The following is a 26706-nucleotide window of genomic DNA, read 5'->3' as shown; positions in this document are numbered from 1 at the left end:
AGCGTAGAAGGCATAATTCCAGATTTTGGGTTAGATATATGTGAACTTTGAATTTGAGCTGTTTAAGTGTTTGTTTTAGAGAAACTTCTCACAGATATGAATCTAATCTTCATCAACGATGCAAATTATATCCAAGTACTGAATTAGCTGTCCACATAAACTTCTAAATAAGTGTGTAAATGGATTGAATTCGAATTGGATCAGACAATATTTACATTTAAATCTGATTAAAAAATCTGATATATGAATTTGATTTGATATCTAATTGATATTGAAAATTAATATCTGAATTCAAATTCGATTAAATATTTTGAATATTCGATTCGATTTAAATTTGATTAATTAATTATTTTAAATAATTAATAAATATATAAAATTGAATCATGTCATATCTGAATTTGGCCAATTAAATATTCAAATTATTCGAATTTGATTCGATTATATATCAAATATCAAATTTTCAAATACCATTAACATATACTTATAAACTTGATTCATGGGCCAATTGCTTTAAATAGCCCATCTGCACCCTAGAACAAAACCCATAGTAGTGTAGTAAGGGAATTCTGAAACGTTGTTACAAAAGCTGTTCTTATGAATCTGCAATGCCTTACGCAGGGAAGTAAGAAGGAAAGCATTAATTGCAATATTTTTCTTGTTGTTTTGAGAGCTTGGTTTTTGGGTCAAAGTATATAGTCACAACTCACAATTGATAATTGGTTTGATTTTGGCTACATCTATTTTATAGAACAGTTTATAACCAGTTTGGGTCCATTCACTTGATCCCAAACAAGACCCATTCCCTTGACAGCTCTACGGTACAGAATGGTTTTGACAATACCATTTTTTTTTCTTTATTTTTTGGTTTTGTCTTTCAACGACTCCACATCCACAAACATGTTCCGATGTGCTTCCAACAAGATTTATAACTACACATTTCAATCATGTGTTGTATCTGAAAATCTGCTCCCAATATGTTGGACGCGTATTATAACATATCTGGATTCTTTTAGGTTTTGTATGTTGTATCTCTGACCCCGAACTCAAATATCCTGTCCTGTCCCTGTCTTGTACCTCAATAGGACTAGTAATTTCAATCTCATTCTCTTCCCCACGAGGATTGGGAACTGCCAAATTTGCCTTGCCACTAGGAGTGTTAATGGTATTTGAAAATCTGATTTCGAATTCGATATTTGATATAATTGAATCGAGCTCGGATAATTCGAATATTCAATCGGTCAAATTCGAATATTATCTATTTCGATTCAATAAATATCTGAATTTGACCGATTATTTAATTTTTATATATAATATATAAAATATTTTATATAATTTATATATAATAATTAAGTTATATAAATAATTTATATATTTATATATTTTATATTAATAAAATATTTATTAATTATCTGAAATAATTAATTAATTGAATTCGAATTGAATCAAATATTTGAATATTTAATCAGATTTGAATTCGAATATCAGATTTTCTAATTGGATTCGAATTTGAATATTGCCTGATCCAATTCGAATTCGATCTGTTTACACCCCTACCTGCCATGCCCGCTCATGCTAAACATGTTAAAATGCTGGAATCATTTTAATTCAGCCACTCTGGAGCAGATCTCCACTAACAACAGTGATCATCAAAACATTTGGATTTCAATGATGGAATCACTTATTTATAATATAACCCGTGTGATGCACGTATACATGCTAAAGATAAATAAAACCCCGTTTAGTTCATAGGAATAGGGGTCTGGAATCGGAATCGGAATGGGTTATTCCGATTCCAACTGTGTGGTTGAATGGAATCGGAATTCCATTCCCATTTTTGCTGGAATGACATTCCCCCATTTGAGGGAATGGCCATTCCCTATCCCTCCCTTGGGAATTAAATCTCGTTTCTGCTGATTTCAATTCCCATTCTCATTCCTGTCTGAACCAAACATACTATGGGAATGGATCATTCCGATTCTGATTCCACAGGATTTCAATTCTGATTCTGATTCCGATTTTAACTACAATTTGTCTAATCCAATACTTGGCTTTATACTTGTAAAAGCATGCATATGCACGGGGAGAGGCAGTTCAGTAGTTTGTTTTCTTATTACTGTGTGTGTGAAGCCCGGAGGCCGGAGCACGGAGGAGAATTCCATTGCATCGAGACTCAAGATTATCATCGAGGGTGACTCTAAGTTCATGATAGACTGTTCAAACAAGCAAGTGGAGTCTCCGTGGAGACTGAAGCCTATCATCGAAGACTGCTTAACTTTGCTCGATCGGGATGATGGAGGGGTAATGCGGTTTACCGTCATATCTTTTTCGTGAAGCCAACAAAGTTGTTGATTGGTCAGCTAATCGTGCTCAATCATTTCCTACTCAATGTTTCTAATATTCATATGCCTTTTGCTCTTATGACTTATTAATTGTTTTGTTTTTGGAATGTGCTACTCATCTTGTGTATAGAGGTGCATGTAGGGCGGGTTGGGCCGAGTTTATGGTCAATCCGGGCCCGACTCTAAAATTTAGGCTTATGGCCCGAGCTCGGACCAAATTCAAGGTGAAGTTTGTTTTTTCAATTCGAGGCCAGCTGGCACTGTAATTTGATGAATTCGGGTTGGGCTTGAGCCTGGGCCGGGTTTACGTTGGTCAATGAACCCACTCTAAAATTATACATATATGTATTTATGCAAATATGTATACATATATTTATGTATATATGCATGCAAAACATGTATGTAAATAGGTAAATATGTATACAAATGTATATATATATATATATGTATATACAAATATATGTGTATATATATGTAAATATGTATGTGTAATTAACATATATATACATATGTGTATAGTTAGAATGGGCTCGTGTTGGGTTTAAGCTACCTAAGAGCTAGGCCCAAGCATGGCCTGAAAAATAGAAAAGCTCAATTTCTTGGGCCCAAGCCCAGCTTGAAGACCAAAAATCTAAGCCCAATCCATGTAAAATTTCCAACTGGACCAGTTTGGGCTCGGGTTGGGCCCGCCCAAGTTGGACCCCTAATTGTATAACACCTCTTCCATTGTAGCAAAAAACAGAAAAAGCGATGGAGGGTAGAGATAAAATCAGGCACTCTAACCCATGTAAATAATTAATTATGGGTGTGTATGAGGATATTACTTTAGCCACTCTGGCTTCCCGAAAGAAAAAAAAAAATAGTGAAGTCGGCCTCTTGGATACAGAAAAAAAATTTATCTTATTATATGACTTTTGCTACACAATGCAGTGCTAAAACCATCAAAGTCACGTTGTGGCAGCAAACTTCCCCACCCCCACACTCACAAATAAAAAAGAAAAAAAAAAAGGAAAATGAAAAGGAGAGAGATGATATCGAATGTATTAGAGGGTATGTTTGGAGGAGTCAGATTGGCACCCCACATGTACATTGTCATGAAAATATTTTCAATACACGATTGGGATGTGTTGTGAGATGCCTGTGGTGCACTGTAGGGCGCCCATGCCAATTCAGTTTGAAGGTATTTAGTGTTCATACATGTCCCTGCTATAGCAACCAGAATCAACTCAATTTTTAACCTTAGGCAACTTTATTTTAAACTAGGAATGACCCTCATACTAAGGATTGATCATTAATCTGAATTATTTCAAAATTTTAAATTATTTACTAGCAGAACCCGTGCAATGCACGGGATTTGTTAAAGAAAGCTAAACAATAAAACACATAAGAGTATACAATTGTTTTATATTTCTAACTTTAGAATACAAAAATAACAACTCGATTCGAATTGCTCAGCTTCTAATATTTTCGGTTGAAATTGGGACCAGTTTTGTTGTGGCCATTTGTAAATTGACCAAAATCTAATGACCCAATCATAGATATATATTAATATTTTTATATTTTAAATATAAATTTTTAATACAGAAAAGTGGGGAAATTCCCATATTTATTAGTCTCAAATATTTTATATTATAAATTTAATTTTTAATAATATTAATGTAATTTTTAAAATTTAAAATTAAGTTTTCAATATAATCTTTTAAACCAATTGAGCAAACCGAAAATCAACCCAAACCAATACAGCCCGATTTAGTTGGTTTTCACTAATGGTTAGTAGATTTAGGGTATCCAACTCCCCAACCTGACCATGTCAATTTGGTTGGCCTAGTAGCCTACAACCAAACTAAACAGGCCATGATCAACACTCCTAATTTCGTCTAAATTAATATTTTAATATCTAATAAATATAAGTAGTTTAATATACAATAATTATTAAAAATTTATAGTGAAAATGCACAATAATTGCAAATATATTGATAATAAAAATAAAATAATTACAATAATAAAAAATACTAAAAATACTAAAAAAAATATATTAAGTTAGTCAATAAATATTATAATCTCAAATAATAGTTTAATCTCTAATAAATATCAATGAATAAAGTACAACAAAAATACATTAAATACAATAAGTATAATAAATTTAATGTAATATCCAATAATTATTAAAAAAATTTTGTTAAATAACAAAACAAAGATAGATTTATACATAATTATTGAAAATATATTTATCAAAAAACTATATATAATTTCTGAAAGTACAATAAATATTAATTTTAGTATATTAAATATTTAATAAATATAGATTAAGATTTTAAAATCATTATTAATGAATATTATTTTTTGAAAATTATTTTTCTAGAATTATTAATTGATATAAGTGAAATTGGTTATTGAAAATATTATTTAGTTATTTAAATATATCCTTATTTAAATTTTAAAATTCTAATTATTAATTGATTTTAATAAACAATAAAATTATAATTTATTCTATTGTTACATAATTTCATTATTAATTTTGTAAAATTTTAAATTATTATTAATTTTAATATTATGTTATGATTTTTTATTTTAAAATTTTTAATTTATTGCATAGTTTCGTTACTTTAACTATTTAAAATATAGTTATGTTAAATATTTCGTTATTTAATATATTTAGTTATTAATATTTAAATAGTATATAAAATATTTAAAAATACTCATTATTTGAGTTTAAGATATTAAGTTATTGAAATATTTAAATAATATTTTATTTTTTAATGTTAAAGTTTTGTTCTATGAATAACATTTAATTTGAATAATCTAAAAAATCATAAATTATATTGTTAGTACATAATCTCGTGATAAATTTTGTAAAAATATAAAACCATTAATAATATGAATATTATTAAATCTATTTTAATTATTTTTTGTGTTTTTAATAAATATTTTAAAGTTTATACTTTTATTGCTTAATTTCACTATTAATTTTGTAAAATATTAAATTCTTATTAATTTGAATATTATGTTATGATTCTTTTTATTTTATTGTATAATTTCATTATTTTAAGTATTTAAAATATGAAACCCGCCGAAGTGGAAGCCCTCTTCGAGTTTGTTTGTTTTGACTTTATTTTTCTTCATTGTAATGAAACCAATTGATTTCTCCTTATAGATGATTCTCCTGAAAAGTTTCTCACCTGCAATCTTTACAAATTTTTCCTTCTTTTTCACAAAAATTTTAACTACTTCCATCGGTAATGCAGACCATGAACACGAATCAGAGCAGCATGTTGATACTGCAGGAGACCTGCATCGACGCTGCTGGGTCCAGCCATGCATGTAGTGATGAATGGCGGTAATACGTGGCACTGCTGCCCTGGGGATTTGCTATTGTACCAGATGGTGGCGTTTCAGATACTAGTCAATAATCTGCCGACGGCTAAGAACACCATGGAGTCGGTTGAGATCGTCAACAACCTCATATCTTGCATGGTGCAGAAGATCAAGGCCGCCCTTTCATTGCGAAAACTGAGAGACAGTGAGGAGAGTACAATGAGGAGAGTGAAGGTGCGGGTGCTGGCTGTAATTGTCCTTACTTGCTTGAAGACGACTAATTAATAAACAATAATCATGATCATGTTTAATTTCTTCTAATTAATAAATACACAAATCAATAATCATTCCAAGTTTTAGGTATAATGTTACAAATGAAAATCAGCTGAAAACTGTTGGTCGTCGGCGTCGACCGGCGGAACTCAAAAGAGTTAATCTCCGGTGGGTTATCGAAGGTGTCAAGGGCTTGAAACGACGTCAGGGGGCTCCCACTCCGGTGGATTTCAGATCTGAGAAAAACGAATGAGAAAAACCAAAAAAAAAGATAAGAAATGAGAAAAACTTAACAGAATACTTACCTCCTGCCGGTATGGCCGTTGGCGTCGGCCGGCAGAACTCGAAAGAGTTTATCTCCGGTGGGTGGGATACGAAAGGGGGCGCCAAGGTTTTCAGTTCACAGTAGAATAGGAGAATACCCGTAATGGGAGAAGAAACCCTTTTGGGCAAAAAGGAATTAACGGATGTGATACAAATGGCGTGAAATGGAGTCCGCACGAGTCATCCTAGTGCACGTATCATGTACGCGTCGCGCCTAAATTTCGTGAGACATTTTTGAGAGGCAAGTCTGTGGGGGCAGATGCAAACCCAGAAAGTTCGGGGTAGGTGCATGCAATTACTAAACTTTAACAGAAGTTTTAGTAATAAAGAACTATAAACTGATTGGATTCAAATCGATCCAATTATGAAATAGATCGAATTCAAATTTTAACATCTAAATCCAAGACAATCAATTCTGAGTTCAATTAATTGGATAAGGGACTTTTGGAGTCCTTTCTCAGCCTTATAAAATGGGGAGGATTTTACATATTTATTTAAAAAGTGAAGATTGATTATTGTTAGGATCAAAAGCCAAGGAGGTTTGTACATTATACCTCCCACAAAACTGTGTCATGAAGTAAATTTATCATTTATGTATCTCTGGGCTACAGGATTGGCATATCCATTTTTTTTTTTTAACTTTTAATGAATGTTTGCCAAACCTCGTAGTATTTGGCAAACTACAAATTGGGGTGGATATTTCCTAACGATTATTTTTTTGTTAAAATTTATGAATATTTACATTTAAAGCCCCGATTGGTTGATAGGAATAGGTGTATGGCCATTCTTATAGGAATGGCATTCCTCCATTTGAGGGAATGGTTATTCTTTGGTCCCTGCCTCTCTTTTGGGAATGAAATCTCATTACTTCTGATTTCAATTTTAATTCTTATACCTGTCTAAACCAAACAGACTATGGGAAATTGGGAATAGACTATTTTGATTATGATTCCGAAGGACTTCAATTCTAATTCTGGCTACAAACTAAATGAACCCAAAGTTTTATGTGGGTTTGGAGTCAGAATTGGAAACAGAATAGGTTATTCCCATCAATAGGAATGAGAATTTAAATCAACAGGAATGAGATTTCAATCTCAAGGGAGGGGGAAGGAATAGTCATTCCCTCAAATAGGGAAATACCATTCCACTAGAAATGAGAATAGGATTCCAATTCCCTCCAAGTAAATAGTTGAAATTAAAATTGATCATTCTAATTCCGATTCCAGACCCCCATTCTCAGTTTCTCACGAACCAAATGGGATTAGTTTTGAAATGTTGTGTATGAATCGAAAGTGCAGTCGATAACTTTCAAATCTTAATAGAGTTAAAATTTCAATTTTAACCAATTAGACAATTAGCTTTGTTATTGTTAGATCAGTCGGACAATAATAAAACAAGAAAGATTCCTACTAGGGCAAGAAATGTAGCTGATTGATACGGATCTGGTCCTTTTTTTCTTTCATACACGCACTATGGACAATTTTAAGACAAACCCTAACAAATTGAAACTGGTTAACCGAATTATGGACAATTTTTGTAAATCGAACCGGTCTTACAGGTTTTTCAATTTCTCCAAATTGAAACCGAATCGATACTACCAATTAACCGGTTTGTCAGTTTTGGTTTTTGACTAGTTTGGTTTTTTATATTTATAATATATATTATATAAATCTATATAATATTATATTATAAATAATAAATGATATAATATATTATAATATTATAAAAATATATAGTATATATACTATACTTATAAATAGATTATTATTTTTTTTTCTAGGGCAACTAAAACTCAAACCAAATCTTTGGTTTTTCAAAAATACCAAACCAAAATCGAACCAATTGATTATGTTAATCACATTTTTCGGTTCAATTTTCTTGGTTTGATTTAGGGGATGTTTGGAACTGTGGTCGTTTTTGAAAAAAATGGTGCCACATTGGATCCACATAGGGTTTTCAATAAATGCCTGTGTATCTCATTGTTTGGTTCAATCGATTATTAAAAAATCAGGCATGCCTCGAAAATCGGGACCCCACCGATGCATTGATTGACTGATGTGTATCCTATGTGGTGCTTACCTACAGCATATACATGAAAAACAGTGATGAAAATCACCTTACCAAACATCATAGTATTGCTCACTGCCAATGTGGCAGAAGCATTTTTTTTTTTTGTGAAAAATGGGTCTTGAAAGCATGAATGTTTTTTCTTGAAAATCGGTCCCAAAAATCACCCACGCTTCCAAACACCATGTTAGTTTTTCGGTTTTTCATGAACACCCTACAAATATTGGGAGATGGAAATCCTGAACGGGTGGTTCAAGCACTCAAGGGAATCAACAGTCGTTTGTATAAGCAATTAATGATATCATATATTGAAGCTCTAGAGACGTGTAATTATTATTCCTCGAAGCATGTAGTTCGTAAAAATTATTTAAGAAACTGTGGGACAATTTTCAGAAAGATAATTCTTCCTATTCTTCATTTTCATCTGTGGGACAATTTTCAGAAGGATAATTTTTTTTTATTCTTCTTGGAGTAGTGAGATAAAACCTCAAGTGAAATAAAGTGAAGTAAATCTGTTCTGCTTGAAGTATTTAAGTGAAGGGTAAGTATGATATTTTAGAAAAAACAATTAATGTATTACATTTAGCATTTTCCATCTAGAAATGAAATGGGAGGAAATTATTTATACCATTTTGTTTCAATAGTGTTAGAAAACCCAAACCCAGGGAAGTTTTCATATTCTTCCTAAAAAATAGTTGGAATTGAACAAGAGATAAATCAAGAATTGACATCAGTTTTGAAAGTGAAATTCACAGGTTGAGCGGTACAATTGAACACATTAACTGTATACCCATGCGACATGTGAGCAACTGTGATTAGATTTCGATGATGGTCATCGAATATGGTCCCATTCCAACCCCAATCCTTGGTAGAAATGTAACAATGCTTTGTTTTAATCAATTTCGGAAGCCAACTACCGATAATATATATTAATTTGAAAAAGGAAGCCTTAATGCCCGAGGCCCAATAAATCAACTGATGGAAGATCACACATATATATGGTAGATCTGGTCTTGATTCTATATCATATTCCACACCGACCTAATCTTTTTTTATAACTTTAGGTTCAAAGATGTGGATGGTTTGATTTGCCAACCTGAAATGAATTCGAAGAGATTCCTTTGAATAAATTTTCAACATCAACATTATCATTATCTTTAATTTACCATGATAAAATAGGAGCCCGACTCCTAACGTGTGACTATATCAACACTAATGTATTAGACCCCATCAGAATTTTGAAGTTAAGTGTGATTAGGCGAGAGTAGTATTAGAATGTGTGACTTCCTGAAAAGTCTTTATGTTGTACCCCAATTTTATATGGTGCCAACCAATTGATTTGTTAGGTCTATTGATGGTCGTAGTGTAGAATTGACACTAAATCCTGCCTGCACCTAGTTTAGGGGATGTTTCAAAAGAAATAAGAAAAAAATAAAAAAAAAGTGCTTAGCAACATTTCAAATCCAATGTCCCCTTTTCCCCCAAATAGTGCAAGATATGGGCAAGCATAAAAACAAGATTTGGTTGGATGATGAGTTGATGCATGACTTTATAAGATCCTTTGCTCTGTACACACAGTCTTTCAATGTTTTCTCTTTCTATTAGAACACCAATGGTCAAGATATTGATATGATACGCCATGTATTAGATATATCATATATATGTATTGATATATCCATGAATACATAAACCCATATTTAAGTTTTTTAAAACCTTTAAAGTATTGGTATCAGGCATTGTACTAGATTTCTTGGATATTGATATGAATACGCTTTAGCAACACATGGATACGAATGAAAAATGTGAAAACGCTTTGAGACACTAAGGAATGCATATAAATTTCATAAATATATTAATAAATTTATATTTAATGAAAAAAATATCGATAGTTAGAGTATAAATATATAGGAAATGTATATTCTAATGGTATTTGTGAAAAAATATATATTAAAATTAATATAGCGGGATACATAAAAATCATACAATTCTATTGATAGCGTATCAATCAAGACTCTTAAAACATATTACATACATTTTATAAATTAATACATGCACAAAACTATTATTAAGCTATTTTTTATTGAAGCTCAAGGCACAAAACATATACAACTATTATATGTAAATTATTATATCAATGATTTTTCAATTTTTCAAAATTTAACTTTTATTATTAACAAAAAAAGTCAACTAAAAATTAACTCTTAAATGTTTAAATAATATTTTTATTTTTATAAATAATAAATATGTTCTTATTTAATGCAAATTAAAATATTAATTAATATCTTATAAAAATTTTAGGATACATATTATGTTAAATTTATAAATTTTAAGTACTAAAATAATTATTCTATTATTGCAATATAGTTAACTTGAGAGCACACTTTACTGCTCCTCTGATTGCTTTAACAACCCATTTTTTTGCATTCTTTTTTTTGAGGTTTTTCTTATTTACTTTTCAAAAAGGTGATTAAAATTGGACATAATTCTGTTTGGATTCCCAAAACATTTTGGGAGACCAAACGAATCAAAATATGCATTAGATTTCTCAAAATCATACTCACAGCCTCTCAAAACCGAACTCACGGAATCTGAAACTCCATTTTCAAACACCTCAAACTATCTCTCACAACCTCTCAAAATCTCAAACCCAACTCTCTCACTTTTAGGAGACCAAAGACATCATTGCATATTTTAAACATCTCCGATTGCAGGTTTTCAACCTTAAAGATATATATATCTATATATATATATATATAGTGTAAAACATAATAGGTGACTGTTACATTTTGTAGATTCAAACACTTAAGACTGTTATACATATATATATTAAGGTTTTCAACCTTAATTTAGTAGATTCAAACACTTAAGACTTCGCTTGGATCTAGTGTAAAACATCACCAGTGTAAAAGTATATTGATGATGTTTTACACTGAACCGTATAATAGGTGACTGTTACATTTTGAAAATCATGATAAAAAGTGTAAAATTTTACATCAATAAAATCGCTGTAGTATTTAATTGTTGTAAAACTTAATGCTTGATGAGGTTTTACATCGATTCACAATGTAAAACTTCGCTTCATCCAAACACCAACAAATATAAACCGGAGTGGAATTTTACATCGATCTTCATTTACACTCCTTCCAAATGCCAACAAAACTGAACCAATGTAAACTTTTACATCGTTCTTGATTTACACCGATTTCAAATGCAGCCTAAAAATTTCATACCATTCCAAGTTTAAAACTATTCCGGTGAATAGTGCGTCAATTGAGTAGGTTACCTCCTTTGTCCATTGTCCTCTGCAATTACTTCTTAGATTTAAATGTGGGAATTTTATTTTTCTCAATTTGGGACAAATATATGGAACAACTTTGGGGTTTGTTGAGTTCAATACTATTTAAAATTTTCATCCAAATTTTAAACACTTTCAAACATTAAGTAAGAGGCCAAGCCCTTTTTTTGTGAATAGATGTATAGAATATTGATAGACGGAAATTTGGATATGCTTTAGCAACACATGGATACAAATGAAAAATGTGAAAACGCTTTGAGATGCTAAGGAATGCTTATAAATTTCATAAATATATTAATAAATTTATATTTAATGTCAACTATCTATAATTAGAGTATAAATATATATTCTAATGGTATTTGTGAAAAAATATATATTACAATTAATATATCAAGATACATAAAAATCATACAGTTCTATTGATTGTGTATCAATCAAGACTCTTAAAATATATTACATACATTTTGTAAATTAATACATGCACAAAACTATTATTAAGCTATTTTTTTATTGAAGCTCAAGGCACAAAACATATACAACTATTATATGTAAATTATTATATCAATTATTCAATTTTTAACTTTTATTATTAACAAAAAAGTCAACTAAAAATTACTCTTAAATGTTTAAATAATATTTTTTTATTTTGATAAATAATAAATATGTTCTTATTTAATGCAAATTAAAATATTAATTAATATCTTATAAAAATTTTAGGATACATATTATGTTCAAATTTATAAATTTTAAGTACTAAAATAATTATTCTATTATTTATATTTATATACTAAACCGCAATGTGCTGAGCTGGCAAATTGCTGCAATATAATTAACTTGAGAGCACACTTTACTGCTCCTCTGGTTGCTTTGAGAACATATTATGTTCTTTTTTTGAGATTTTATTTATTTACTTTTCAAAAAGGTGATTAAAATTGGGCATAATTCTGTTTGGATTCCCAAAACATTTTGGGAGACCAAACGATTCAAAAGTCTGCATTAGATTTCTCAAAACCAAACTCACAGCCTCTCAAAACTGAACTCACGGACTCTGAAACTCTCCATTTTCAAACACCTCAAACTATCTCTCATAACCTCTCAAAGTCTCAAACCCAACTCTCTCACTTTTAGGAGACCAAAGACATCATTGCATATTTTAAACATCTCCGATTGCAGGTTTTCAACCTTCAAGATGTATATATATATACATCTGGGTCCGGTGTAAAATATCATCAGTGTAAAAGTATATTGATGATGTTTTACTCTGAACCGTATAATAGGTGACTGTTACATTTTGAAAATCATGATAAAAAGTGTAAAATTTTACATCGATAAAATCGATGTAGTATTTAATTGTTGTAAAACTTAATGCTTGATGAGGTTTTACATCGATTCACGATGTAAAACTCCACTTCATCCAAACACCAACAAATCTAAACCGGAGTGGAATTTTACATCGATCTTCATTTACACTCCGTCCAAATGCCAACAAAACTGAACCGATGTAAACTTTTACATCGTTCTTGATTTACACTGATTTCAAATACAACTTAAAAATTTCAAACAATTCCAAGTTTAAAACTTTTCTAGTGAACAATGCGTCAATTGAGTAGGTTACCTCCTTTGTCCATTGTCCTCTGCAATTACTTCTTAGATTTAAATGTGGGAATTTTATTTTTCTCCATTTGGGACATATATATGGAACAGTTTTGGGTTTTGTTGAGTTCAGTACTATTTAAAATTTTCATCCAAATTTTAAGCACTTCCAAACATTATGTAAGAGGCCAAACCCTTTTTTTGTGAATAGATGTATAGAATATTGATAGACGGAAATTTTGGAAAAAAACAACTAAAAACATTAAAAAATAGAGAAGAACTAACTGGGTCGACATGCAACCTGTTTTACTGTTCAGGTGAAGAAGATGATCAAAATGGCTCTATTGAGACCCGTTTTCGATAAGCCCGAATTTGAAACGTCAGGCCATATGTCCCAATCTGTGTACTATACTGGTCCGCCATGACCCGTGTATAGTACAGGTCATTTATCTATATCTACAACCAACTTAAATTTATAATAATTAGTAATTATAACCAATATTATTAAATCTGTTAATTTAACAACAATATTTAGATTGATGGGAACCGACTCTACCCAAATGACAATACTGAAAAAAATACTGAAAATTTGAAATTTAATTAGAAAATACTGAAAAATGACAAACAATTAATTACAAAATACTGAAAATTATTTTTATGATTAATACTTTATTTAAAAATTATTGTTTAACTGAAATTTGTTATTAGTGAAATTGCAAAAAATCACAAACAAATAATGAAAAATATGGCAAATTAGTGAAAAATATTGAAAATACCAAAAACACAAAATATATATATATATATATATATATATATATATAAATAATTGAAAAACATTAAGAAAATACAGAAAAGGAAAAAAAGTTAATTTTATAGTGAAAATTGATTGAAAATCAACTGAAAATTAATGAAAGATTAGTAAAAATTAATAAAAATTATTGAAAAAATATTTAAAATTAATTAAAATACTGAAATTGCAATAATAATATTACTTTTTGCTGAAATTAATTTTTGGTGAAATTTTATTAAAAATCAGCTTGAAATTATTGAAATTTTAAAAATAATGAAAAAATGCTGAAGCTTAATGAAAAAAAATACTGAAAACCCACAATAATTATGAAAATGAACATTTTGATTATTGAAAATTGTTGAAAAACTATTGAAAATGCAAAGATTACTAAAAATTATTGAGAAATGCTGAAAATGAATGAAAAAATTCTGGAAATACCGAAAATGCAAAACAATTCTGAAAATTAATTTAAAACTATTAAAAATACTTAATATAAATCAAGATTTGTTGAAATTAATTTTCAAGTGGCCAACAATCAGGATATCCGTTTGATCTTTTTTGTCTTAAAATATAACACTAACAAATATTGTGTAAAAAAATAATTATTTTATTAAGTAATTATCAACAATTTATTATTTTTGTTAAGAATATTAATAATTAATCAAAATTACTATATTACTCAATTATTTTTGTAACAAATTATTAAAATAAAGATTAAATATTTTAAACAACATTTCATTCCTTATTTATCAGTTTTTGTTGTTTTACCGAAGGTTCAAAATATTGATATGCCCGATACGCCGATAGGGGCATATCGGGTGATATTGACACTTGTTTTTTTAATTTTTCTTTCACAACCGGTTCAAGGGGCGGTTTAAGAATCCTCCACCCCCTGAATCGGTCAGAACTCTGACACACCCTCTGTAGGGGTGTATCAGGGAGCTCCCGGAATGATACGTATTGGCCGATACAGGTTGATACTTTGAACCTTGGTTTTACCTTCCCTTGACAAATCCTATGCATCGCACAAGCCCCCATGTAAAAAATTGATATATCATTTTGATACTTTTTGTCATCAAATTGGATATTGCATTTTCCCGTGCATTGCACGGGTCCCGCTAGTTAGTATATTTATTTGTATAAATTTTTTTAGATTAAAAACCACTTTTGGACATAAATGTAGATTTGAGAAATTACTTATTCCATTAGCTTACAAAATATTAATTTTTATTTAATTAGAAATATTGAACATACAAATTTGTTATTTGTCCAAATTACATGTACACTTTATTATTATTATTATTATTATTATTATTATTATTTTGGTTTTCATAAGATGAAGGTTTGCTTAGTGATTGGCTTAATATGTTTAAGGCTTAAGCATCTAGTGATTTGGGTTCAAAATCCCACTAACTACAATTTAAGTATAGACGTTCGGAAAAACAAATTTTATCCATCGTATCATCCCATATTGGTACATATCAATCGTTACAATATGGGCTACAAATGCATATTGTCATGACATGCATGACAAAGGCTCAGTTTGGAAGGAGTATAAATGTAAATATGTAGAGTGTAAAATCTTATATTTTGCATTATTTTGTATGTATTTGCACTGTATATATTTGCATTTGTATTCCTTCCAAACTGAGCCTAAGGGAATACCAACTTATTCATAGCCTAAGGGAATACCAATTTACAGCATGGCTTCAAATTTTTCTCTCTCTCTCAGTCGTGGAGGTCCCGGCCTTGTGGATTAAAATCTAGAGCTTAGCATATAGTGAGTGCAGAATCATTCAAATCATGGTTTTTGAACGCTGTTGACCATTTGGCCTGGGAACTGTCCCCTCAACTGGTTCCATTTTATGCAAACTCAGTCCTTGGCTAAAAACTGTTGAATCCGCCAATGACCCATTAACTCAAATAATCAAACCATTAATCCATTCAACGATTTTGACCATTTTTTATTTTTAAAAATCTTTATTGTCAGAATAGGCCATCCATTTGAACTGGATGGTCAAACCTTCACCCAGAAATCAGTTCCGCATCATTTTTTAAAACATTGGATATAATATAGCAATACCTAATCTTGATCATCAAACTAACAAAAATTTGGATACGATCTCGTGAAGATAAAGCACAATTGCAAACCACCACCTTTCATTAATCATTTTACGAAGATGCAAACACGATATTAATTACAGTCTGAGACACGGACCCATGAGAAGAGGACTAATGTCTTCTCATCGCTTAACGCATCAGGACACAGAAAGCTAATAAACAGAGACACAGCAAACACCTGTAATCTCTTAGTGTGCAACTGCTGGTTCCACAGCCAGGGAACTTGGGTTGATTAAAATTAAATAGCCAGGAGAAGGCCGGGAACAGACTTGCCCGTAACCTTGGTAAACTGGCTCTGCCACAGCCAGGGAAAGCGAATCGACGAGGACGGTGGGGATGGGGATGGTTTGGTGGGGTCTCCAAAACAGGTGACCGTAAGGGACGTATCGAAGTACTCCCTGAGTTGGGTAATCATCCCACCATCAGCCACCGTCCAAGCGTGAACCCAGGAGACACAAGGGTTGTGATCGCAACCTTCGACGAGAACTGTGGATCCAAAAGCCGCGAAGGAGAGGGGAACAAATACGAAAGATTCGTCCCATGACACACTACCCGTCAATAATCGCATCAAATACAGATGAGAAGGTGGCCCATGGAACCACCACTCGATGTCCGATGCCAGCAGCCTCTGGACCTTCTCAACGTCTCCACCACTTAAGGCTTCATACAGGGCGCGGACCACCCTTATACTGGATTCTTCCTCTTCCTCCACAATTTCCTGTGACTCTGAGCTAGCCAGTTCTGCTAGTCAGTAGTCACTATTCACTAGCTAAGCAAAAACAAACCAAACTAAGATTTGTATAGCGAGTAGTGAACTGAACCTGAATGCAGGAGGGACGGGGGCTTGTTATATAGATAATAGAGCGCAACGGATGATCGTTTGTCCCCTTGCTACACAAAATTTTCTGTTCCGGATCAATAGCAATCTGCCACAAATCATTTTAATTTTGAAATGGAGGAAAATTGGCTGTGTGGCAGATTGCTATTGGTCCGGGACAGAATTTTCTGTTCCTAAGGGACAGACAATGTGAATTCCGAGGTTTTTTAAAATTGGATTGGATTGGAAACCGTTTTAGAGTCCATCTGGGTCAAATGGTCCAACCGCCTGATTCGAATAGACAGCCTGTTTTGATAAAAAATTAAAAAAAAACAAAAAAAGGCCAAAAACCGTTTTCAGGTCGATGATTCATTGGCTAAATCAATGGTTTTTGGCCAAAAGACGATTTTGGAATAAAACTGAACAAGTCAGATGACCAGTTTCTGGTTTTTCCAATCCGATTTGATTGATGAATTCCCAACGTGCATATCTTTGGGAACATTTCCCGTACTTGTCATTGAGAGACATTTCCAATACACAGTTAGGATATGCCCTAGGGTGCCGGTGTGAGCTCGTGATGGATAAGAAATTAAGAAGATGGACCCTCTCGAAAAGGCCTAATCAACTGCCAACATCATATGTTCCAATACCCTATCATGCCTTACATCTCATACATGGTGGGTCCCACTGTTATGGTGGGCCTAGTTTTATAGTGAGATGTGCGGTATCCGATCAAGTTGGTATGGTGTTGGAATTTGTTTTGTTGGTAGGTGATCGCAATTCCTATAGGGACCACGGGCCTCATAATTAGCCAAAACACTTTATTTTTAACCCCACATTGTTGTGGCCTAGTTATCAATTACTATAGATTTAAAAACATTCAAAATGTCAAATACCCACATTCTATATATCAACACCCGCCCAAAAATTAGCATCAATTCTGAGCTGACACCTACCCCAATATGAAATATGTGATCACCTGACAGCATGGAATTGATTTCAGTTTGGGCCATTTGCATTAACCCAAGCAACCAATTTCACTTTTCCTCTTTTTTCTTTCTCTGAAAAAACAAAGAAAAACGCCTGACCAATCAACTGAAAAGTCTGAAATCATAAAACAGGTTTATTTATGAAAATTTATAGGTGGATTTTAATTGGTCAAAACTCTTTTTCATATCATATCTTTTTTGCATCATAGTTTTTTCCAAAATTAAAACATAAGACAAAAGCATTCCGTTTGGATTCTGCTACCAAAAAGCTAGGACAGCCGCACATCGGGAATATCTCCCTTATCAAGAGCTGTTTCCGATTTGCGGCTATGGTGGTTTATATATCTCCCTATTTATACTTGCATCAACATTATATATTTGACACCTGCACACTGATGGTGCGAGACTGCGAAGGACCCTGGTTCAATCACGGATCAGGTTTAGGAGTCGGAACATCAATTCGGCGCCCTTGACCAAAATAATACGATTGGGTGAACCCGTATCCGAATAAGGGTGCCATGACTCATGAGATGAGCCCCGAGTTTAAAAGCATTTTTTTTTCTGTTTTTTTCCCTTTTCTATAAGCTAGGATACCCTATTTTGAAAGATTTTACTGTCAGAACCAGATTTTTGGGATTCAAATTTTCGCTAATTTTTGACCCAAGTCCGCCCAAATTACAAACATCTTATGTAGTGTTTGGAATGGATGCCATTTTTTGAGAGAATTTTATTTTTTTATTTTTTATTTGACACCATTGTTTAGTGTTGTATAGGCATTTTTAATTGACATATCATCGTACTGTTGGTAGCAATAGTAAAATAGTAAAGAGATGGGAAAAACCAATAGGGTCGTTATCTTGGACCACACCTTTTCTGATTTCTAAGGAATGCTATAAGAAAACATATTTCAGAAAAATCACATAGCCAAACATCAGGCATTGTCTAAATCTTAAACCTTAAACCCTATCCAAAACCTCAATCCTAAACCCAACAACCAATATTTTAAAACCCTAAACCTTACACCATTAAACCATAAGTCTTAAAACCTAAACTCAAAACCCCTAAACCCTTAAACTAGTATTAAACCCTAAAATATAACCTTGGTCGGAAGCCAGTGGACCTCGAATGAAAAATTAAAAAATAATGATTTCATCCATCAAACCTTATGGCTAGCATTTTTCAAGTCATGCAACCTTACCTCGGTGCTCTGATGTATTATTGATATTTATTTTAAGCCGCTCCCACTAAACAAGCTAATAAATAATTCACAAGAAAACCATTTTTTTTCAGCTGATAAGGTTACCGAACAGAAATAAATAAATAAAAGTTGAATCGCATCATATTTGGGTGATCTTATATGGGATCCATCTCACAAAGCACTTGAAAGCCCTCCCAAAGTGGTTGGCCCAAGCACAAGAGAGGGTCCTTTTGACAGCGCAAGCTGTCAAGATTAGACAGAAATATATTTCTACATCATATGTTACTCTGTGTATATCATATACTAGTGGTAGTCCGTGTGATGTACAGGTAATTTTATTAAGCTAAAATTAAATAATAAAAACTTATAAGAGTAGATAATTACTTTATATTTTCACTTTTAAATAATTAATAATTATTAATATTTTATGTGTTCTTTTTAATATTTTTTGTAATATAAAAATAACAATAATTAATTTTAGTCAAGATTGTTTATTAAATTGATGAAACCAATTAAATCGGTTAATCTGAATCAAATTGACCTGAATTGGTCGATTTTCTAGTATTTCTGTTCTGCTTTGGTTCAGTAATTCCCAACCTAATTACATCGGATCAGTTTCGGTTTGACCATTTGTAAACCGAACAAAATCGAACTGACCCAACCATAGACATATATTAATGTTTTATATTTGAAATATAACATTTTAATACAGAAAAGTGGGAAAATTCCCATGCTTCTTAGTCTAAAATATTTTATATTGTAAATTTAAAAATTTTAATTTACTTTTAATAATAACAGTGCAATTTTTAAATTTAAATTTAGTTTTTTAAGTTTAAATGTATTGAACTGACTAACCAAACTGAAAACCAATCTAAACCGATACAACCTGAGTTGGTCGATTTTCAGTAATGGTTAATGGTTAATCGGTTCGAAAAATAATCCTTGAGGTGGTTTGGTCCAATTGAGAATGTCATCAACTCCTTTCTGAAGTCTAAACACCTTTGAAACTATAATAATTACTTTTAGAGGTTTATTAGAGTTGGTGAACTTGTCTTGGCTTTGACGTTTGAATGTAAAGAATATTGTTCTGAAATTTGAATGTTGAGTTTTGAAAAGTGACAACTGACCATTTTAACCTTTGATATGAAAAGTTTGTTTAATTATTTAACAATTTAATTCATGATTAATTAAATGAATATAAAATAATTAATAAAAATAAAATTGATAAAAATTACAAATTATTAAATATCTTTAAAGAACTGACCATTTATTAATTAATTAATAAGATAATAAATTATTACATAATTATTAATTTAAGTAATTAATTAATGATTAATAATTTATTATTATTATTAATCACTCTTACAATTAATTAAAATAATTACTTATTAAATAGAATAAATAAATAGGTAATTAAATAATTGAATAATAAGAGTGATTAATTATGAATTTATAGAATAATTAAATCATTAGTTAGGTAATTAAATAATACATATATAATTAATAAAATAATAATAATTTCTAATAATATTTCATTAATAATTATATAATGAGATAATTAAGTAATTAGCATTAACCATTTAAATGATAATTTTTAAAAACAGTTTTACATGCTGTTTCCGGTCCAAATGGTCCGACTGTACTTGTTAACGATGGTTCGAAAACATTGATTGAATGGGTTATAGGGATGCATTTTACTTTCAATAGTAGTTTAGTAGTGGAACCACTGAACTAATAGTGGTTGTTTTACATGCTGTTTCTCTTGACATTTTTATATTAGTAATTGGTGAGTCTTACTACAGCTAGCAGTGTATACAGTAGTTTGTAAAGGTATATATATGGTTTACAGTAGTTTACAGAGGTATATGGTTTTCATAACCCATTTAATGTTTTGATTTACGGCCAAGTATTGAAGATGGTTGTTGTTTTCAAAGTTTCTGTCTTGCCTTGAAACAAGGTAAAGAGATAGAAAAATGAAAGTTCTGGCCCTTCTGTGATCTTCAGATTGGCTTCCAACCGACTAACTCTATATGCATTGGATGAAGAAGACAATGTGATATGATGGGTAATGAAATTCATTACACCAACCTTTTCCACTAACAAATAATATGACTGAGAAAGAGAGAGGAACAAATTTACTTTGATGATGAGTATATTATTTTATATATGGTTCAATTGAGTTGGATAAATTGTTATCCACTTCAGTAAGCCTCGAGATGAATGATAAGAGAAACTCGGATAGAAGAATCTTTTAGTCTCTCCAGTGGGGTGGGAGTTGGGAACCCATGTTCTTTAACGTTGTTGCTTCCTTGCCTTTTGGATAAGAAAATTAATGAAGTTAAGATAAAGGTAATGATGGCATTTATACATGATGTTTATCAATTAATTTTTTACCGAACTTGATAAATATATTTATCAATTAATTTTCTATAAAGAAAATTTCTTTTGATGAGTAAATCGAGCGTGGAAATGGAAAGCCCATAGTTTTAGTTTGGGTTTTGCTTTGTTTCATGCAAATAGGTAGGAAATGGATACCAAAAGGGAAAAGTCAAACAATGGAAGAAAATTGTCTGTCTTAAGTCTTAACTTTAAAAAATAGATATTATATCTGAGTGACGAGGAGCCTAAGAATAGCTGTACCTGCAAGAAGAGCTCAATATGTTCCAATATTTTAGCAATTTTTTATTTTAGGGTAGGAGCTCCCTTCTGTGCAAAATCAATGAGCAAAGCTTGGGTAGGTTCCCCATATTGCACTCTGTGAGCCTGAACTCTAAAAATTCTCTCCAGCATCCAAACTGCTTTCTCTTAGATATACTTAAAGCTAATTATAGATTAGCTACAAGAGTGATGGGTTGAAATCCTCTTCCTTAATGCTTTGCTCTTGAACAAAAATGGGTACTCTTCTGCCTTTGAACTCCATGTAAGAGAACGGCTCTCCAAAATTGTAAAACTTTTCATTTGTTTCACATGAATACATCAGAAAAACTCTGTTTAACCTTAGACACTCCCTAGGCTTCTCTTCTTCACTTTCATCATCTGAAGGATTAACTGCAATAAAACCTCTTGGCCTTCGGCAACTTCCATCTTAAACCCCTAAAGCTCTCTATTATAAATTAGAATTGGGTATTCCAAGCTTCACTTGGAAAGCAATTTGATTACTACTTTTTTTATCAAACAAAACCCAATATCTTGTGGTACAGATGGAGTGTTTGTCGTTCTCTAAATCTAAGCTTCCATTGGCTTTGAGTTTCTCAAAATGAAACTGCTTTTGTTTCTTCCTCCTCTTCTTGTAGAAAATCCAACCTGTTATGAGTAAAATAGGGAAATATGTATCCTTGAAATCCAGTTTTTGAAAACTTAGTTCTACTTTTAGCTTTTAAGACTATTGCTAAGATGTATTGATATAACAGATAATGAATTTAATTTTGTTGCATGCTTTGTGTGAGATATTGGAGTTGGTTTATATAATTGAATTGCTTGATATAGTAGTTACACCATATTTAATTTTGTTGCATGCCTGTTCGTTTGCTCTGAACTCTGAAATCTGAAAGTGCAATAATTATATTAAGAGGTATATTGGTATTAGTGAATTTTCAGAATTATAAATTCTGAATTCTGAAAATTATCAAATATCCATTTTGACCCCATATATGAGAGTTTTTGTTTGTCTTTTTGGGGGTATCATTGGAAACAAAAAATTGTATGATTACAATTTAAGAGATAAGAGATAAGAGGAAACGACCAACCATTTTTCTCTTAAAGTTAAAATATTTCTCTTAAGAGATAAGAGTTAAAAGGAAATGGACATGCCCTAAGACTTTATATAGTCTATCTCAACCAATCTCAAACTCTATCATAACATAACAAACTCAAACATATCTTATACATTCAAAAATTTGAACAAGATGAAAGAAAAAAAACTAACCATAAAGGTTTAGATTGCATTAATAAAAATAAAATTTTATTAATAAAGTAGTGGAATACATCAGATAGCTAGGTTGGTGAGAAATTTTTTAATAATTCTTTTCCTATTTAGATTTTATAATAACCGTTACCGGTTAAATTAAGAAGTTTTCATTGCACTGACTGCCTTTAGAGCAATCAGTCATATAAAATGGATAGGAGCTGGATTAATCTTCCAAGGGACCCCTCATAGTGTATAGCCTCTCTTCTTGGTATATGTTTTATTATATAGTATTTGGTTTGATAATATGTTGTTTGGGGTTTAATGAATTTTGTAGGGATGATCCAACATGTATTAAGGGAGTGTAAAAATTTATTGAATTTTCTATTGTTAATGAATCTCATGGTGGTAGGATATTGTGTCCATGTCAAAAATGTGTCAACTCTACATTAGAAGATAAAGATGAAGTTTTGGGCCATTTATTGTGGAATGGGATGATGTCAAGTTATACTAATTGGATTGATCATGGCGAAAAGAAGAAGAAGAAGAAGAATCCTAATGAAAATAATGCACCAAATGTGGATGTTGATATGATTGAATGTTGTAGGATGCTTTTGGAATATCATACCAAGTGAATGAATAAACTAAAGGGACCAGATGCATATGCAGGGGTGAGTCTAATACAATAGCTGAAGAATAATATAATTTATTAGGTGATGTTGAACAATATTTGTACCCGGGTTGTAAAAACTTCACAAAATTATCATTTATAGTGAGGTTATTTCAAGTTAAGTGCCTTTGCGGGTGGTCTAACAAATTGTTTACTATGTTACTCGAGTTATTGAAAGAGGTTCTAATAGAAGGTGAGGTGTTCAAGTTCGTACTATGAAACAATGAAGATCATAAGGCAACTAGGTTTTGACTATACTAAGATTCATACATACCTTAATGATTGCATGTTATATTATAAGGAATATGAACATAAAGACACTTGTAAAGTATGTGGTAGTTCTCGATGGGATCCTTCTTTCAACACAAATAATGGCAATGAGGCATATTCATCTAAACGTAAGGGCAAGATTCTAGCCAAGGTTTTACGCTACTTTCCGTTATGGCCAAGGCTATAGAGGTTATTTATGTCATCTAGAACTACTTCATCAATAAGATGACATTAAGAAGGATGTAAGAAAGATGAGATATTAAGGCATTCTACTGATTTTTCAATTTGCAAAATTTGTTATAGTAAGCACATATCATTTGCACTAGATCCACGTAATGTAAGACTTGGATTGGCAAGTGATGGTTTTTGTCTATTTGGAATAATGTCTAGTTCTTATAGCATTTGGCCTATTGTGATCGTCATTTATAACCTACTCCCCTTGGATGTGTATGAAGCAATCAGATATGATGTCGTTATTGATTCTTGGAGCACGTGCACTAGGCAAGGATATTGATATATATATATATACTTGCAGTCGTTGGTGAAAAATCTTATTGATTTATGGGAAAATGGTGTGTTAATATATGATGCAACAAAGAAAGAGTTATTTCCATTGTGTATGACTTCCTTACTTATGCTAATATGTCAGAGTGGTCTACCTAAGGTAAACTGGCATGCCCTATGTGTCATAGAGATACTTGTTCACTAAAGTTGAAAAATTGGCACAATTTTTGTTATATGGGTCATCGTAAATTCTTAGATAGAAGTCATAAGTTTCAATATGATAAATCATCATTTGATGGTAATGAGGAGTAGAGATTAGCACTTATAAGATTAATAAGGAAGCAAGTGATAAATGATGTGCAAGGATTAGATTACACACTTAGTAAGGGAAATGAATCCAATGGTGGAAAAAAGAGAAAACATGGGGACAGTTCTAATAATGATAATTGTAAGAAAAGAAGCATACTTTTTTAATTTGCCTTATTGAGAAGATCTTTTGTGACACAATTTGGACATGATGCACATAAAAAAGAATATATGATAGTTTATTGGGGACATTATTGAACATTGAAGGGAAGACAAAAGACAATTTAAAATTCTATCAATACTTACAACATTATGGGCATAAGAGAAGAACTTCACCTAAGCCTGTCTACCTGTGACATACTACGCATTGAATAAGAAGGAGAAAACCATTTTTTGTCAAGTGATTGGTAATGTGAAGGTTCTAGATGGGTATGCATCCAATATTTCACGCTTATCACAAGTGAATAATTACAAGCTTAAGGGGCTGAAGAGTCATTATTGCCATATTTTGTTGAAGTTTTTTATCTTTTCTTTTGGTTGGTAAAGTGCCTTTTGCCTTTGAATACCATATATTTTGCGGATTATGAGAAAAAAATGTTTTGATATGGCCTTTAAAGTATAATCATGTAAAAAGATTAAAAAGAAGGATGGGATCATTAACCGGAATTGGTCTTGGTTATCTTTGTGCTTTTTGAAATGTCCTAACTTGTAGGCAACAACTATTCTGATGCTCCTCCCCTGTCTTCTTATTGTAGGCAACAAGTACATTTTCTCTAAATTATTGTGGGTCCTTTACCTTGAAAAATTTAAATTCTTTTACTTGATCTCTCCTTTTTTCTTTTTAGTTTGGTTGCTATCTTCTTTTTTATGATTTTCTAATTTTGAAACCAAAGCTAGTTCACATACCGATCTAGTTATGCGGGCAAAGAAATTGAGAGTAGAAGTCGAGGTGATACACAATGCATCTGTAATGAATGCAGTTGGAGTTTGTGGTTTGCAGCTCTACAATTATGGTTAAACAATATCCATACCATTCATTACTGAAACTTGGACTTCAGATAGTTTCTATGAGAAGATCCAGTAAAACCGTGAGCTTGGTTTACATACTCTCTGCTTGTTAGGTTAGTTTCTTATGACACCATAAATCTATTGGTTGCCCTATGGCTTTTGGAATGTTCTCAAAGGCATGAAAAACTACTGCCTGTATTGTTTCTAGTACATGTATCTTACATCCAATGGATAATGTTCTTGTATTTGAACCTATCAATTTTTCTTATTTTGTTTTTCCCCTAAAGTCATAATTTCTAGTTAAGTTGGAAAATGGGAAAGAGGGAGAGATTGAGGCAGATGACAGAGGCACATAGGCCAGAGAAGCTAAATTTCTTGATATCTTGGTCCCTCAGCCACGAGTTGCATTAAGCTTAATTTGATCTTTGTAGTTTGGGCAATCTGGGGATATTTGGAAATAGTGGTGTTTGAAGGGTAGTATCATAGTGTTATTAGCTATCCCTATTGGAATTGGGGATTCCCTTTGGGCAGAATTTGGTGGGTCTGCAAAGACTGAGGTGGGAGAAGCCCTTATAGTTGAGCAATCTGGTGGTGGGAAATGACTCTAAAGTAGTAGAGGGATGGTTCAAATAAAGCAGTACAGTTTCATGGCTTTATAGGCATGATACAAGAGAGAAGTTAAGAGTTTAGACAAATGTTGGAGAGTAGCCCTAGCACTTGGATAATCAACTCAGACTGCACATTCAACTCTTTACTTATTTATTTTTTCCAAATTACAGGTGTTACCTCTATCACCATTTATAGCATTTTAGAAATTTAAATCTAGAGAGTGAAGATAGCTTTAGGTTGGATATTCTACAATGAAGTTGAGTTGAATGATAATTTACACAAAAAGATTTTAAAATAGCCATATATTTTGAACA

At 31.6% G+C, this 26706-nt stretch overlaps 1 long non-coding RNA gene and 1 pseudogene across 1 annotated transcript; both read right to left on the bottom strand.

The window, feature by feature from the left end:
- Window positions 1-5931: 5931 nt before the first annotated feature.
- LOC104607664 (uncharacterized) lies at window positions 5932-6464 on the bottom strand. The gene is made up of 2 exons (XR_736995.3): window positions 6233-6464; window positions 5932-6163 (listed from the first exon to the last, which is right to left on the bottom strand). It is a non-coding gene; the product is annotated as an uncharacterized LOC104607664 (long non-coding RNA).
- Window positions 6465-16355: 9891 nt separating this feature from the next.
- On the bottom strand, window positions 16356-16884 carry LOC104607738 (senescence associated gene 20 pseudogene; annotated as a pseudogene).
- Window positions 16885-26706: the final 9822 nt, after the last annotated feature.

This window comes from Nelumbo nucifera, chromosome 2 (assembly GCF_055504915.1).
Source record: "Nelumbo nucifera cultivar China Antique chromosome 2, China Antique-T2T, whole genome shotgun sequence".
Taxonomy (NCBI): Eukaryota; Viridiplantae; Streptophyta; class Magnoliopsida; order Proteales; family Nelumbonaceae; genus Nelumbo; species Nelumbo nucifera.
Note: the sequence above shows the minus strand (reverse complement) of the source record. Positions and strands in the feature narration are given on the sequence as shown.